A 14,769-nucleotide genomic window follows, 5' to 3' on the forward strand; every position below is an offset into this window, starting at 1 on the left:
AACATTTTATTCTTTGTAGAATATCGTAACTTGATCAGCTCTATACAAGTAGAAACCTTGTCCTAATAAATTCTTGTTGTGCAATGTGTATCTTTTCTTAGTCTTTTCTGTATGATAGTTTCATAGCTGAAACACCCATAGTGTGCTGCTAGCCGATTCTATATTGTAATTAAAGATGGGAACACTCACAATGTACTATCATATTTCATATGATAGCTATATTGTGTGAACACACTCAGTGTGTTGCTACCCTTTGTCTACATGCAGGTGACCTGTAGTCGATTCCGGGAGTCACCTTCTGGGCATAGTCCTAGACTAGGCCTTCTGGTTAATGGCCTGATCAACAAACCCGTTGCAGCATGCAGTTTCACATAAGCACCATAGTCTGGCCGGGAAGGAACTAGGCCAGAGGAACTTGTCAGTCTATTAATAATTCCCATTATGTATGAGGGAATGGCGTTGAAAAGTCTTGGCCTCGTTATTTATAGAGTTATCTGTTTTTGTACTCATCGTACTTTTGCTATTTATTTTTACAATTTCCTAAGCCTCTTTTTCTCGAATGCAGTAATTTCGGTGTAACAGATTTGGGACACATCGCTCCGGAATTTTCATCGTGGATATTAAGATGTATTTCATTTAAGTTCCAGAGCGACCATGTGAAGGGACTTGGAGTGTTACCAGTAATAAAATGTATCTGACTGAATTTCCCTGTGCATTTTCCACATCTAAATTTTTCCCTGCCTTTAGAGGGAAAGGCAGGGTATAGAAATATTCCGATCTAGAGATAAGTAGTGACTAGGCATTTCTGCATGTGACGGTACCAGTTATCCGTAGTCGTGAAGACTTCACGACTACGGTGCTCTTCACCAACTCCAAGGCCGAGGAGCTGGTTACCTTATCTTTTGTATATAGTTCTACCGTCTTCTAGCTATGTCCTTGAATATGTATTGATAAAGCCACTGGTTGGCGAAACGTCTACAATAAAGATACTCAGACGTTGCATATGTATGTAATTTTCATTCATATTTCATTCATATACAAACTCTTCAGCTTGTATATGAATGTTATACAATAACGACTATAAAGGCTTGAATGTATATCATAAGTTTCTGTGTGACTGGGTTCGTGACAAAAAAAAATTCTCGTCAAAGCGTAGGTAAATATACGTGTGCTTTTCACGTATTCAGTCGATTTATATATGTGTTTAAAATGCGTCAGTAGACTGTTTACTAATGTTTTCCACTACCCTACTAAATGTATATGTAAAAATGCACGTAACTGAGGTATGTGCAAAGGATCCAGTACTTGTTATAATTTTCTTCGTTTGCGTGCATTTATTTGGAGTCGAGTTCAAGTGAAAAAAAACTGATGAAAATGTAGGTTAGGTAAGGTACAGTTGTCAGGAAAGAGGACAAGTGTTTCCTGACTCGGGTCTTAGTCATATGATGACCCACAGGTGGAGCTTTTGGTCATCTGACCGAGGCCTTCCGCTGATGAAAATGTAGTTGTCCTAATAGAAGAGAGTGACACATATATCAGATCCGACAAATGACCCATCAGATTTTTTTCAAAATTTATTCAACACCTGGTCCAAACCGGTGTTGTTAACATAAGATCCACCTTACTCAAGCACTTAGTATCAGACCTTATTATTTCCCAATCCCTAAGCCCTATATATACCATACGGTATTTGCTCACTCTTTGATTGTAATATAATAAAGTTAGTGCTAGGGAGGTTTTGATAGTTTTCAGTGGTGCTGTGATTCTGAACGTGTCGAAGAACAGACACATGTTGCAAAACAAGCTTTCATTGTCATAATTATTCGCTCTGTGTAGAACTGTCAGTTCATAATAAAACTCTAAACAGAGCGGAAAATTTATCAAAATCAAAACTTGTTTTGCAACTTGTGTTTTTTTTCTTCGGTCTTGTCTGCACTACGTTATTCGAATCCCCGTGTGACGGTGCTGAAGGCCTATGTATGTTCATAAGGGGAATATTAAGGTAACTGTCAGTGGTTCTGAGAAGAATAAAAAGGTCACAGTACCGCGGCTGGACGCTTCGTCCAGGACGGACCGAAGCCTCACCGTGAGGTTCCTCTCCTAGCTGGGGGAGTTTAATGAATGGTTTTTGAAGTTTGAAGAGTTGTACGTGCGTCAATATTTTTAATGCGGGTCACAGTATTTTAGGAAGTTGTAAGACCATTGATATGTTCAGTGTGTGTTTTAAAAAAGGTTTTAGGCTTCTTGACTCTTGTGTTAATTTTCAAGTGGAATTTTATATAAATGTTTAAAGGATTTGAGAATTTTTAAGCGTATGGTGGATAAGAGATAGAGCGGCAATTTGGTAATGTATTCACCAAGCAAAAAACACACAGGTTAGGATAGGTTTGTTAGGTTGAATGGGGTAGATTAGATAAGGATAGGTAGACTTACACTGGGTTAAGCAAATTAAATAAAAACTTCTCACAACGAGGTAGCCGAGTCCAACCTAGAAACATCCAAATCTGCACGCACATTGTTCGTGAAGAGGGAATGAGAAGCCATATCAACACAGACCTATGGAGCCCACTTGGAATCATAGTGGTTTAAAAATGACACAAGTCGATAATAATTATTCGGACAAATGCCTTTTAACCCAAGTGTCAGTATTAATTACCAAGGTTTGTACCACTGAAAACACGGAGCGTTCAGCATCAGGTACCCTCGCGAAGCTGCCCAGAGGGGCAAGAAAATTATGACAACCCAGACATGGATTTGTGCTGCTCTTCTTACTCGACAAAAGGTTCAGTAGAGCGATGCCAACTTAATAAAACTTCAAAGCTCGAGGAGTAAACTAATTTCATGCCTCCCAAATTCATTCGGACCAATTTCAAAGCTTTGAAAACTTGCTTGTCGTGTTAGCCGGACGTCTCGTTTAAGAAGGCAAGAACTGCGTTATAGAGCAAGATTACCTTTCATGGGGGAGAGGGAGGTGAGCACCCCTATGCAAGTGAACAAGAGTACCCCTCATGAGGGAGGTGTGCACCCCCATGAGGGTGAATAATACCCCTCATGGAAGATCCATACCCCCATGCAAGTGAACAAAAGAGTATCCCTCATGGGAGGTGCTCACCCCCATGCAAGCGATCAATTCTTACTTCTGTTTCCTTGGATCAAACCTGAATGCCTCCTATTCCGGACGCCTAGTTAACGAAAGCGAGAACAGCATAATAGAATTAATGAAATTCATGAAGACTGCCTTGATACTGAAATGCTCTTGTTCCAGGGGAAGTGAATCCACTTTATACATCCTTGAATCAAAAATAAAATCTTCCCCATTGCCTAAGCGTTGTATAACCCATACACTTCGGTAATTTATCACAAAATCAGTTATCACCGGAAATAGGCTTTTGGTAAAGCATTAATATTTTTTAAATCCCACTTCAAACGAACATAGATTTACACATGCACAAAACCCCAGAGATTTTCTTTAAATATTAACTTATTAAAGCATTGTCATTGAAGCTGTAGTCATCATCAGGGATACCTGCGATGATGGAGTCATCATCAGGGATACCTGCGATGAGGGAGTCATCATCAGGGATACCTGCGATGAGGGAGTCATCATCAGGGATACCTGCGATGAGGGAGTCATCATCAGGGATACCTGCGATGAGGGAGTCATCATCAGGGATACCTGCGATGAGGGAGTCATCATCAGGGATACCTGCGATGAGGGAGTCATCATCAGGGATACCTGCGTTGACGGAGTGTGTCATGGTACTCGAGACTGTTTAAAGATACATTGCGTGTGCAATGAATAACTGTATTATACACACCAGGCGGATATTCCAATACACCTAATTACTTGTACTGTGAGTTGACACTATAAGTGTGTAATACAGAGGGAGCTTACAATATACGTACCTGAGTTCACTTGACAAGTCCACTTATATATTAAATCCCTCTCCCTTGCCTTGGACTAAGCACTAACGACTGAAGGAGTGACACCTGGAGTTACCTAGATACCACGTGATTCATGTAGTCTCCTTTTTCTAGAAACATACGTATTGAACTAGACTTCCCTCGTGACACAGATGGATTAGTGCCGTCATTCTGAAATACCCAACAAATTATGTTCTAATTAGTGACAAGATCATTCACGGGCGTCTCGGTATTTCCTTCTATCTTTAGGTCGACTAAGTACTTGAAGCTCAGAACCAAATGATCACTAGCATTTAAAGGGCTCTTATTATCTATTTCTCCTATGTGTGATGTACCTGCAGTGAATACTAGGTCGAGTCTTGCTGGCTCATCATCTCTGACCGAATGTTACAGCCCAAGTTTGGTTCACTTACACATGTTTGTACATGTATACGCGTTTGGTCACAAGGGAGTTCAATAATACAGTGTTTACCGAGCTCAATTCAGGAAATGACACGTATTTGCAGAGTAGTAAGTAGGAGTAACTGTGTCAACATGTTAGGTAACGCATGCTGGATGTCCTCTCCAAGCTGTGTACTCTGGAGTATGAAGTTTTATGTTAGGTAAAAAGGACACAGATGCAAATAATGTCTCATTTTATTGTGGCAACGTTTTGTTCTCCAGGAACTTGAGCAAGTAACGGCTTGACAAAGATCCTGGAGAGCGAAACGTTGCTCCCATGAAAGGTCATATTAGCTGCATCCGTGTCCTTTTACCTAATATTTTGTCGGTAATTCTACATTATTACTATGCAGCTTTAATCTGGTTGAAGATAACGTGGAAGCAGGCCATGCTTGCGCGCCTCGGATTTGAACCCAACACAGTCTGCCTTACCAGAGAGTTCTGGGCCCAGCTCTATGAGCCATCTTCCACTGGCGAATTACAATGGACGCTTTTTTTTTATATATCCTTGAATGACAGTACATCTCTTAAACAACATTCATTATATCATCCTTAATGACAGCAATGACTTTGTTTTTTATCTCATTAGGGGAAAAAACGTGAATCAAGTCATTCTGTCTCTAGGAGACAGGGCGAGGAGGAGTCCTCTCCGAAACGAGGAAATGTTTCTAACACAAGTGCAACCTAACCTATCCTAATGCAACCTAATCTTCACACACACACCTATTTTAATGTAACCTAATCTGACTATCCTAACAAAATCCAACTTAATCCAACATAACTTGATGCAGATTAATCTAACCTAATATGACTAGTTAATGGTCCAAGCTGGACCTAAACGTCGTCATAAGTTTCATTCTCCTATGTGCGGGTTATTTGTGTATTGTTCCAGTTACGGTATTGTGGCTTTTCATTCTTTCTAAACAATCCTAACCCAGCCTAATCTGACCCAATCTAATCTAACCTAATCCAACCTAGTGTAACGAAACAATAAAGCTAATGTAAGCTAACGTAAACAAATTTAAAAAAAAGAAAGATAATAGACAGTCAGTCAGCCAGAAAGAGTGACCTCGGGCCGGCCTGAAAGGGTAGACAAATTTTCGAAATCATTCGCAGCCATTTCACAGGAATCTCACAATCTTTTTAAAAAATTAATGTAGCAAAGTGAGAATAAGTTGATAAACCAGAGTGTGTGATACTGAAATTTCTCTGTACTCGAAATGGGCAACAATTGCTGGTGTCCAAAATAGGCTGTACCTGCCGAGTGTCGAAAAAAAGCTGTACCGGCTGGTGTTCACAGTATCTTGTACCGGCCGGAGTCTGATGAATAAGACACATTAACAACACTAATGTATCGTTACTAGAGAGATGCTTCGCCTGCACAATAGACTATTCTAGGTTCAGTACAGAGACATTAGGAGTAGTGCGGTGCAGCAGACAGTAATGGACAGACCAGTAGTAGTAGTGAGGTGCGGCAGACATAGTAATGGATGGACCAGTAGTGGTAGTAGTGAGGTGCGGCAGACACAGTAATGGATGGGCCCACTTGTAGTAGCACTGAGGTGCAGCAGACATAGTGACGGATGAGCGGTTACCCACTAGTGGTTGTAGGTCAAACCCATATAAAAAGTGAACCACATGCAGCATTGGAATTGTAGGAGTTATCCTTTTGTACCAAAGTTAGTTTTATAGATTTTTTTCTTAATTTTGAATTATTTCTAATGTTTTGTAATTCTCTAGTGGAAACTGGGGGACTCAAAGCCTCGCAGAAGTACATAAAAAGGCTTTCGGAGAAATATTTGGAATTCTGAGGCCGTTTGAATATTCCACTTCTCCTAGAACATCATGATTTATAAATACACAAAAAAGATGCATCTTATTATGTAAGATTATGCACAAAGCTTAAAGATACATTGATGGTACTAAGATGGAGAATAAAATACACAAACTTTGAGGGTTACATTATACATACACTGATGTGTTTGTCAACAAATGTATTTCAAATATCTCATGTAGCTTCACAGCTGGGACACGTACCCAGGATGCAACAGACATTGCCCCTCTGAACTGCAACACTGAGCCTCCGAACTGCAGCACTGAGCGTCCGAACTGCAGCACTGTGCGTCCGAACTGCAGCACTGTGCCTCCGAACTGCAACACTGAGCCTCCGAACTGCAACACTGAGCCTCCGAACTGCAACACTGAGCCTCCGAACTGCAACACTGAGCCTCCGAACTGCAGCACTGAGCGTCCGAACTGCAGCACTGTGCTTCCGAACTGCAGCACTGTGCCTCCGAACTGCAGCACTGTGCCTCCGAACTGCAACACTGAGCCTCCGAACTGCAACACTGAGCCTCCGAACTGCAGCACTGAGCGTCCGAACTGCAGCACTGTGCTTCCGAACTGCAGCACTGTGCCTCCGAACTGCAACACTGAGCCTCCGAACTGCAACACTGAGCCTCCAAACTGCAGCACTGAGCCTCTGTAACGTTTTATATTTCCCATGAGCAGAAGATCTCTGAACTAGTGGGAACAAATATGGGGCCTCGAACCGATGGTCAATCATACGACAGTCCACAATACATAGCGCCATCCTCTAGGCTAGGTCATCCACCCTTCAAGGGTTGTTTTAAATTTGGTAACTACCGTTGCCATGGATTTTGTAGTGGCCAACTGTAACCCATCTGTTATTACAGTCAGCAGCCCTAAATGATAACACATTCCGCCACTTCTCTCCCCTCCCATTCTTTCTTTCCCTTCTATCTCTTCCCCCTCTCTCCTTTCTACCCTTCTCTCTCCTCTCATCACTTCATTTGTCTCCTTTTTTTCTCTCTTTCTCCTTTTAACGCTGTCTCTCATTTCCTTTTCTTACCCTCTTAATTTTGCTGCTCCTCTCCCTTTTCATTCCCTTTCTCCTTTTCTCTTCTGCTACTTTTTCACCTTTCAGTTTTCTTTCCTTTCTCTCCTCTTCCCTCTTCGTTCCCAACTCTTCTCTTTCCCTCCTCTCCACTTGCTTGCCTGTCTTCCGTCTCCTCTCCCTTCCTTCTATTATCCATCTTTCTCTCCTCTCACTTCACATTATTTGTTTCTTCTCTCACCTTTGTTACCTTTTCTCCTTTTCTATCATTTCCTTCACCTTCCTTGCCTCTTCCTCTCTCTTCTTCTCTCCCCCCTCCCTTCCAACGGTCTGCTTCCTCTCCCTCTCGTCTTCTCTCTCCCCCTCTTTTCTTCTACCTCTAAAAGCAATAAAACGAGACTTAGTTCATTATAGACTTTTGAGACCTTCCACGACTATATATTTTTCTTCCTCAGCTTCTTCTCTTCTTTCTGGCTGAGTCTCTCCCTAAACACCTACCTCAGCTCTTCCCTCTACCTCAGCTCTTCCCTCTACCTCAGCTCTTCCCTCTACCTCAGCTCTTCCCTCTACCTCAGCCCTTCCCTCTACCTCAGCCCTTCCCTCTACCTCAGCCCTTCCCTCTACCTCAACCCTTCCCTCTACCTCAACCCTTCCCTCTACCTCAGCTCTTCCCTCTACCTCGGCTTTTCCCTTTTCCTAAACCCTTCCCTCTACCGCAACCCTTCTTTCTACCTCAACCCTTCCTTCTACCTCAACCCTTCCCTCTACCTCAACCCTTCCCTCTACCTCAGCTTTTCCCTTTACCTCAGCCACACATCTCTCCTATCTTCCCAACCTCTCTCATCTTTCACAACCTCTCCCTGTCTCCTCACCCTTGATTTATCCCTTCTTCCTAACCTCTCTCCACTCTCCCCCACTCTCCCCCACTCTCCCCCCTCTCCCCCACTCTCCCCTCTCCCCCACTCTCCCCTCTCTCCCCCACTCTCCCCCACTCTCCCCTCTCCCCCGCTACCGCTGCTCTTTACTTCACAGTAAATAACGCTCACACAGCTGTTAACCCGAAAAAATTACGTCATTAGGATACTTTTTTTAGCGAAATTAATGTTTATTCTTGTGAGGGAAGAAATTGGTGGGAAGGACAGGATAGATGTAGGGAGGGACGGGATGGATGTAGGGAGGGACGGGATGGATGTAGGGAGGGACGGGATGGATGTAGGGAGGGACGGGATGGATGTAGGGGGACGGGATGGATGTAGGGAGGGACGGGATGGATATAGGGAGGGACGGGATGGATGTAGAGAGGGACGGGATGGCTGTAGGGAGGGACGGGATGGATGTAGGGAGGGACGGGATGGATGTAGGGAGGGACGGGATGGATATAGGGAGGGACGGGATGGATGTAGGGAGGGACGGGATGGATATAGGGATATAGGGAGGTCGGACGGATGTTGGGAGCGACGGGAGTAAGTGAAGGGGTTAAGACGGGAAAGGTGAGAGGAACAGATGGGTAGAATGGAGAAACTAGAGGAAAGGAGGAAGGGACGAGAGGGAGGAGGAGAGGACGGAGAGAGGGGAACGATAAGGAATAAGATTGAAAAGAGGAATAAGTTGAAAAGAGGGACGAGTGGAAGGGGAAGACGAGAGAGGGAGGATGAAAGGAAAGGGAGAGAGAGAGAGAGAGAGAGAGAGAGAGAGAGAGAGAGAGGGCAGTGCAAAGATAGTACTATGGACAAAGACAAATTTAAAAAGCACGTGAGAAAATATTTGGACATATTTATTTCAAAACATTTCGGTCCTGGGATCTTGACCACTAACAATCTCCTAGTGTTTACTCGAGTGTCTTTTTAAAACCAATTTTTCGGTATCAATTACCAGGGTTTATACCAAATGAAGAGGGACTAGATTTCTTTGCCATCGAGGCGGCTAGTTTATTGTTAACCTCACGTCCATATTGTGGACGCTAGCGCAAGAACATCATTAGCACCAAGGCTGGGGTAGTAGCCAGCAACATTAGCACCATTGTTGAGGTTGCAGCCAGCAACATTAGCGCCACTGTTGGGGTTGCAGCCAGCAAAATTAACACCATTGCTGGGGTTGGCAACATCAGCACCATTGCTGTGGTTGCAGCCAGCAACATTAGCACCACAGTTGGGGTTGCAACCAGCAACATTATCACCATTGCTGGGGTTGCAACCAGCAACATTATCACCATTGCTGGGGTTGCAGCCAGCAGCATTAGCACCATTGTTGGGGTTGCATACAGCAACATTATCACCATTGCTGGGGTTGTAGCCAATAACATTAGCACCACGGTTGGGGGTGTAGCCAGCAACAGCTCAAAGACCATCTAGCTTATCTTTGCATTTCATTTGTAGTTTTAATATGGTGTGAATTTACTAAAACTAAAAGCAGTAGATTTAGAGTAACTGACTAATTTACCCTGCAAACAAATGTGTGGGGCATGTCGTGTGTTTGTCTTAGTTCTGGATGCAAATATGAGTCCTAGTCCAATATATTTGAACTTGCTTAATAATGGTACTCATTTTCTTATGCCCTGTTGTATGGATCACGATGTGGTCATCATAGCTTACAGTTATATGTTTAGGTGAGTTAGGTAGTACATTTATAAAAACAATATTTTAAATAGCATAGGACTGAAAACACCTTCCTGTGAGTACTTTGGTTGCATGGGTCGATTCACAGCTCCTGGCTCCGCCTCTTCGCTGGTCGCTTCTAGGTCCACTCTTTCCCTGCTCCGTGAGCTTTATTGTATTGTGTGTGCTTTCACCTAGTTGTACTCGTCTAGTTGTGTGTGTGTGTGTGTATTTTATAAGTAGTACTTGCATTCACCCACTGGGAGGGAAAGCACCTCAGGACACTGTAGCAAACAGTTCCGTCATGGAAAAAAAATCAAAACTCTTTCTTAAAACATTATAGAAATGTCTCATATAATTCAAATTATTGGTTCTTCTTACTCGACGGCTTTTTAGAGAAGCAGAGTCAATTGTACGCAATTTTAAGCAAGGTGCTATACAAAATCACCGGACTGATCATTAAGCCTCGTGAAGATTTGGTGGCATTAGGCCCATGTTCTCGCCATCTGCCCTGCACGTTTGGCCTGTCGTAAAACGCTCCCTCGCCCCGTGGGTATCGCCATACGTGGGGAATTCTGGAAAGTTTAGCATAACCCATGGGCTGTTGTGAGCTGTTGAGTCTGTTTTTCTGGTTCCGTTTTGAGAGTATACAGCAGGTCCTCGAATAACGTAGTTTCGCTAGACGTTTCGTTATAACGTTGATGAGAAGAAATCGATTCGCAGCAGGGGTCTCTGTGTGAAGTGTGCACGTCTTTTGCACACTACAACAATAAACAATGCGGTACGGAAACGTTCAATGAGTCCTCCATATTTGTTATTGTTTTTGAATTGAATGCTGGTGGAAGGTGCTCCTTATAATTTTAGCTTTGCACACATTTATTCTTTGATTTAGCCCTTTCTGTGTCCATAATATAGTGTACTAAAAGTACACTGTGCACCCTTGATGTCTGTGGCCACAGAAAACTGAGAAAAGTGTGACATTAGAACCAAAACTTTAAACGATGTTTTATATCAATTAGCCTATGGCAAAATTGGTTTCGCTTAGACTCGCCGTTTACAAAACTGGTTTCTCTTAAATTTGCAGTTTAAAAGAACCTATCGATATTAAGTGAGGACTTGCTATACTAATATGTAGAAAGTACCACTAATCCTATTCAGGTCATATGGCCAGTTGTATGGGTACTATCTGGAACACTATGTGCTTAATTGTCCACTTATTGAAAAATATAGAGACAGTATAATAATCTATGAAATATGTGAAGATATCTTATAAATAAATAAATGATATATATATATATATATATATATATATATATATATATATATATATATATATATATATATATATATATATATATATATATATATAATGCAAGGAATTCCAAACACTGATCTCTGGCCGAAGGAGACTCGAACCTACGAACCTTGGAACAAGGTACGCAGTGCTATACCATTCTCACCACACTGGACAATACCTTGGCGCCCAGCATAAAGCTAGACGTTTATCCAAAGCAGCCAGCTTTCAGGGAGAAGGCTTACAGCTTTTCATCTCATCCCCTGCATGCATCACTGAATAGAGATTTTAACAATGCAAGGAATTCGCAAGAGCAGAAAGTGCGTGGATGTTGTGCGAATGATAGAGATGATTGTGGATGTTATGAATAAGAAGCTGGATGTCCTGGCTTTAAGTGAAACAAAGCTGAAGGGGGTGGGAGAGTTTCAGTGGAGAGGAATAAATGGGATTAGGTCAGAGGTTTCGAATAGAGTTAGAGCTAAAGAAGGAGTAGCAATGATGTTGATGGATAAGTTATGGCAGGAAAAGAGAGATTATAAATGTATTAATTCAAGGGTTATGTGGAGTAAAATAAAGGTTGGATGTGAAAAGTGGGTTATAGTAAGCGTATATGCACCAGGAGAAGAAAGAAGTGTAGAGGAGAGAGAGAGATTTTGGGAAATGTTGAGTGAATGCGTGGGGAGTTTTGAACCAAGTGTGAGAGTAATGGTGGTTGGGGATTTCAATGCTAGAGTGGGCAAAAATGTTGTTGAGGGAGTAGCAGGTAAATTTGGGGTGCCAGGGGTAAATGAAAATGGGGGGCCTTTATTTGAGCTATGTGTAGAAAGAGGTTTAATAATAAGTAACACATTTTTATGAAGATGAGGATAAATATACAAGGTATGATATAGCACGTAATGAAAGTAGTTTGTTAGATTATGTATTGGTGGATAAAAGGTTGATGGGTAGGCTCCAGGATGTACATGTTTATAGAGGGGCAGCTGATATATCGGATCATTATTTAGTTGTAGCTACAGTTAGAGTAAGAGGAGATGGGAAAAGAGGAAAATGGCAACAACAAGCAAGAGGGAGGTGAAAGTGTATAAACAAAGTGAGGAGGAAGTTCGGGTGAGATATAAGCAACTATTGGCAGAAAGGTGGGCTGGTGCAAGTATGAGTTGGGGGGGGGGGGTTGAAGAGGGTTGGAATAGTTTTAAAAGTGCAGTATTAGAATGTGGGGCAGAAGTTTGTGGTTATGGGAGAGTGGGTGCAGGAGGAAAGAGGAGCGGTGGAATGATGAAGTAAAGGATGTGATAAAAAAGAAAAAGTTAGCTTGAGAGGTTTTTACAAAGCAGAAGTGTTATAAGAAGAGTAGAATATATGGAGAGTAAACGAAAGGTGAAGAGAGTGGTGAGAGAGTGCAAAAGGAGAGCAGACGATAGAGTGGGAGAGGCACTGTCAAGAAATTTTAATGAAAATAAGAAAAATATTTGGAGTGAGTTAAACAAGTTAAGAAAGCCTAGATAACGAACGGATTTGTCACTTAAAAACAGAGTAGGGGAGTTAGTAGATGGGCAGATGGAGGTTTTGGGTAGATGGCGAGAATATTTTGAGGAACTTTTAAATGTCGACAAAGAAAGAGAAGCGGTAATTTCATGCACTGGCCAGGTAGGTATACTATGTTTTAGGAGTGAAGAAGAACAATATGTGAGTGTGGAGGGGTAAAGCAGCTGGAACTGATGGGATCATGACAGAAATGTTAAAAGCAGGGGGGGATATAGTGTTGGAGTGGTTGGTATTTTTGTGTAATAAATGTATGAAATAGGGGAAGGTACCTAGGGATTGGCAGAGAGCATGTATAGTCCCTTTATATAAAGGGAAGGGGGACAAAAGAGATTGTAAAAATTATAGAGGAATAAGTTTACTGAGTATACCAGGAAAAGTATACGGTAGGGTTATAATTGTAGAGGTAAGACAGAATGTAGGATTGCGGATGAGCAAGGAGGTTTCAGAATGGGTAGGGGATGTGTAGATCAGGTGTTTACATTGAAGCATATATGTTAACAGTATTTAGATTAAGGTAGGGAAATTTTTATTGCATTTATGGATTTAGAAAAGGCATATGATAGAATGGATAGGGGAGCAATGTGGCAGATGTTGCAAGTATATGGAATAGGTGGTAAGTTACTAAATGCTGTACAGAGTTTTATGAGGATAGTGAGGCTCAGGTTAGGATGTGTAGAAGAGAGGGAGACTACTTTCCAGTAAAAGTAGGTCTTAGACAGGGATGTGTAATGTCACCATGGTTGTTTAATATATTTATAGATGGGGTTGTAAAAGAAGTAAATGCTAGGGTGTTCGGGAGAGGGGTGGGATTAAATTATAGGGAATCAAATACAAAATGGGAATTGACACAGTTGCTTTTTTCTGATGATACTGTGCTTATGGGAGATTCTAAAGTAAAATGCAAAGGTTAGTGGATGAGTTTGGGAGTGTGTGTGAAGGTAGAAAGTTGAAAGTGGACATAGAAAAGAGTAAGGTGATGAGAGTATCAAATGATTTAGATAAAGAAAAATTGGATATCAAATTGGGGAGGAGGAGTATGGAAGAAGTGAATGTTTTCAGATACTTGGGAGTTGATGTGTCGGCAGATGGATTTATGAAGGATGAGGTTAATCACAGAATTGATGAGGGAAAAAACGTGTATGGTGCATTGAGGTATATGTGAAGACAAAAAACGTTATCTATGGAGGCAAAGAAGGGAACGTATGAAAGTATAGTAATACCAACACTCTTGTATGGGTGTGAAGCTTGGGTTGTGAATGCAGCAGCGAGGAGACGGTTGGAGGCAGTGGAGATGTCCTGTCTAAGGGCAATGTGTGGTGTAAATATTATGCAGAAAATTCGGAGTGTTGAATTTAGGAGTAGGTGTGGAGTTAATAAAAGTATTAGTCAGAGGGCTGAAGAGGGTTTGTTGAGGTGGTTTGGTCATTTAGAGAGAATGGATCAAAGCAGAATGACATGGAGAGCGTATAAATCTGTAGGGGAAGGAAGGCGGGGTAGGGGTCGTCCTCGAAAAGGTTGGAAGGAAGGGATTAGGGAGGTTTTGTGGGAGAGGGGCTTGGACTTCCAGCAGGCGTGCATGAGCGTGTTCGATAGGAGTGAATGGAGACGAATTGTATTTTGGGACTGACGATCTGTTGGAGTGTGAGCAGGGTAATATTTAGTGAAGGAATTCAGGGAAACCGGTTATTTTTATATAGCCGGACTTGAGTCCTGGAAATGGGAAGTACAATGCCTGCACTCTAAAGGAGGGGTTTGGGATACTGGCAGTTTGGAGGGATATGCTGTGTATCTTTATACGTATATACTTCAAAACTGTTGTGTTCTGAACACCTCTGCAAACACAGTGATTATGTGTGAGTGAGGTGAAAGTGTTGAATGATGAAAGTATTTTCTTTTTTGGGGATTTTCTTTCTTTTTGGGTCACCCTGCCTCGGTGGGAGACGGCCGACTTGTTGAAAAAAAGAATATATGTGTATATATATATATATATATATATATATATATATATATATATATATATATATATATATATATATATATATGTGTATGTGTGTGTGTGTGTGTGTGTGTGTCGTGCCGAATATGTAAAACTGGTCAATTAGCAAGAACTCATT

The 14,769-nt window shown here is 41.9% G+C and overlaps 1 protein-coding gene across 1 annotated transcript in view; it reads left to right on the top strand.

Moving 5' to 3' along the window:
* The window catches only part of LOC128694596 (metabotropic glutamate receptor-like protein P), a 903,975-nt gene that overhangs the window by 339,975 nt on the left and 549,231 nt on the right, over window positions 1–14,769 (top strand). The window lies entirely within an intron of this gene.

The sequence above is a fragment of the Cherax quadricarinatus genome, chromosome 51 (genome assembly GCF_038502225.1).
Source record: "Cherax quadricarinatus isolate ZL_2023a chromosome 51, ASM3850222v1, whole genome shotgun sequence".
Taxonomy (NCBI): domain Eukaryota; kingdom Metazoa; phylum Arthropoda; class Malacostraca; order Decapoda; family Parastacidae; genus Cherax; species Cherax quadricarinatus.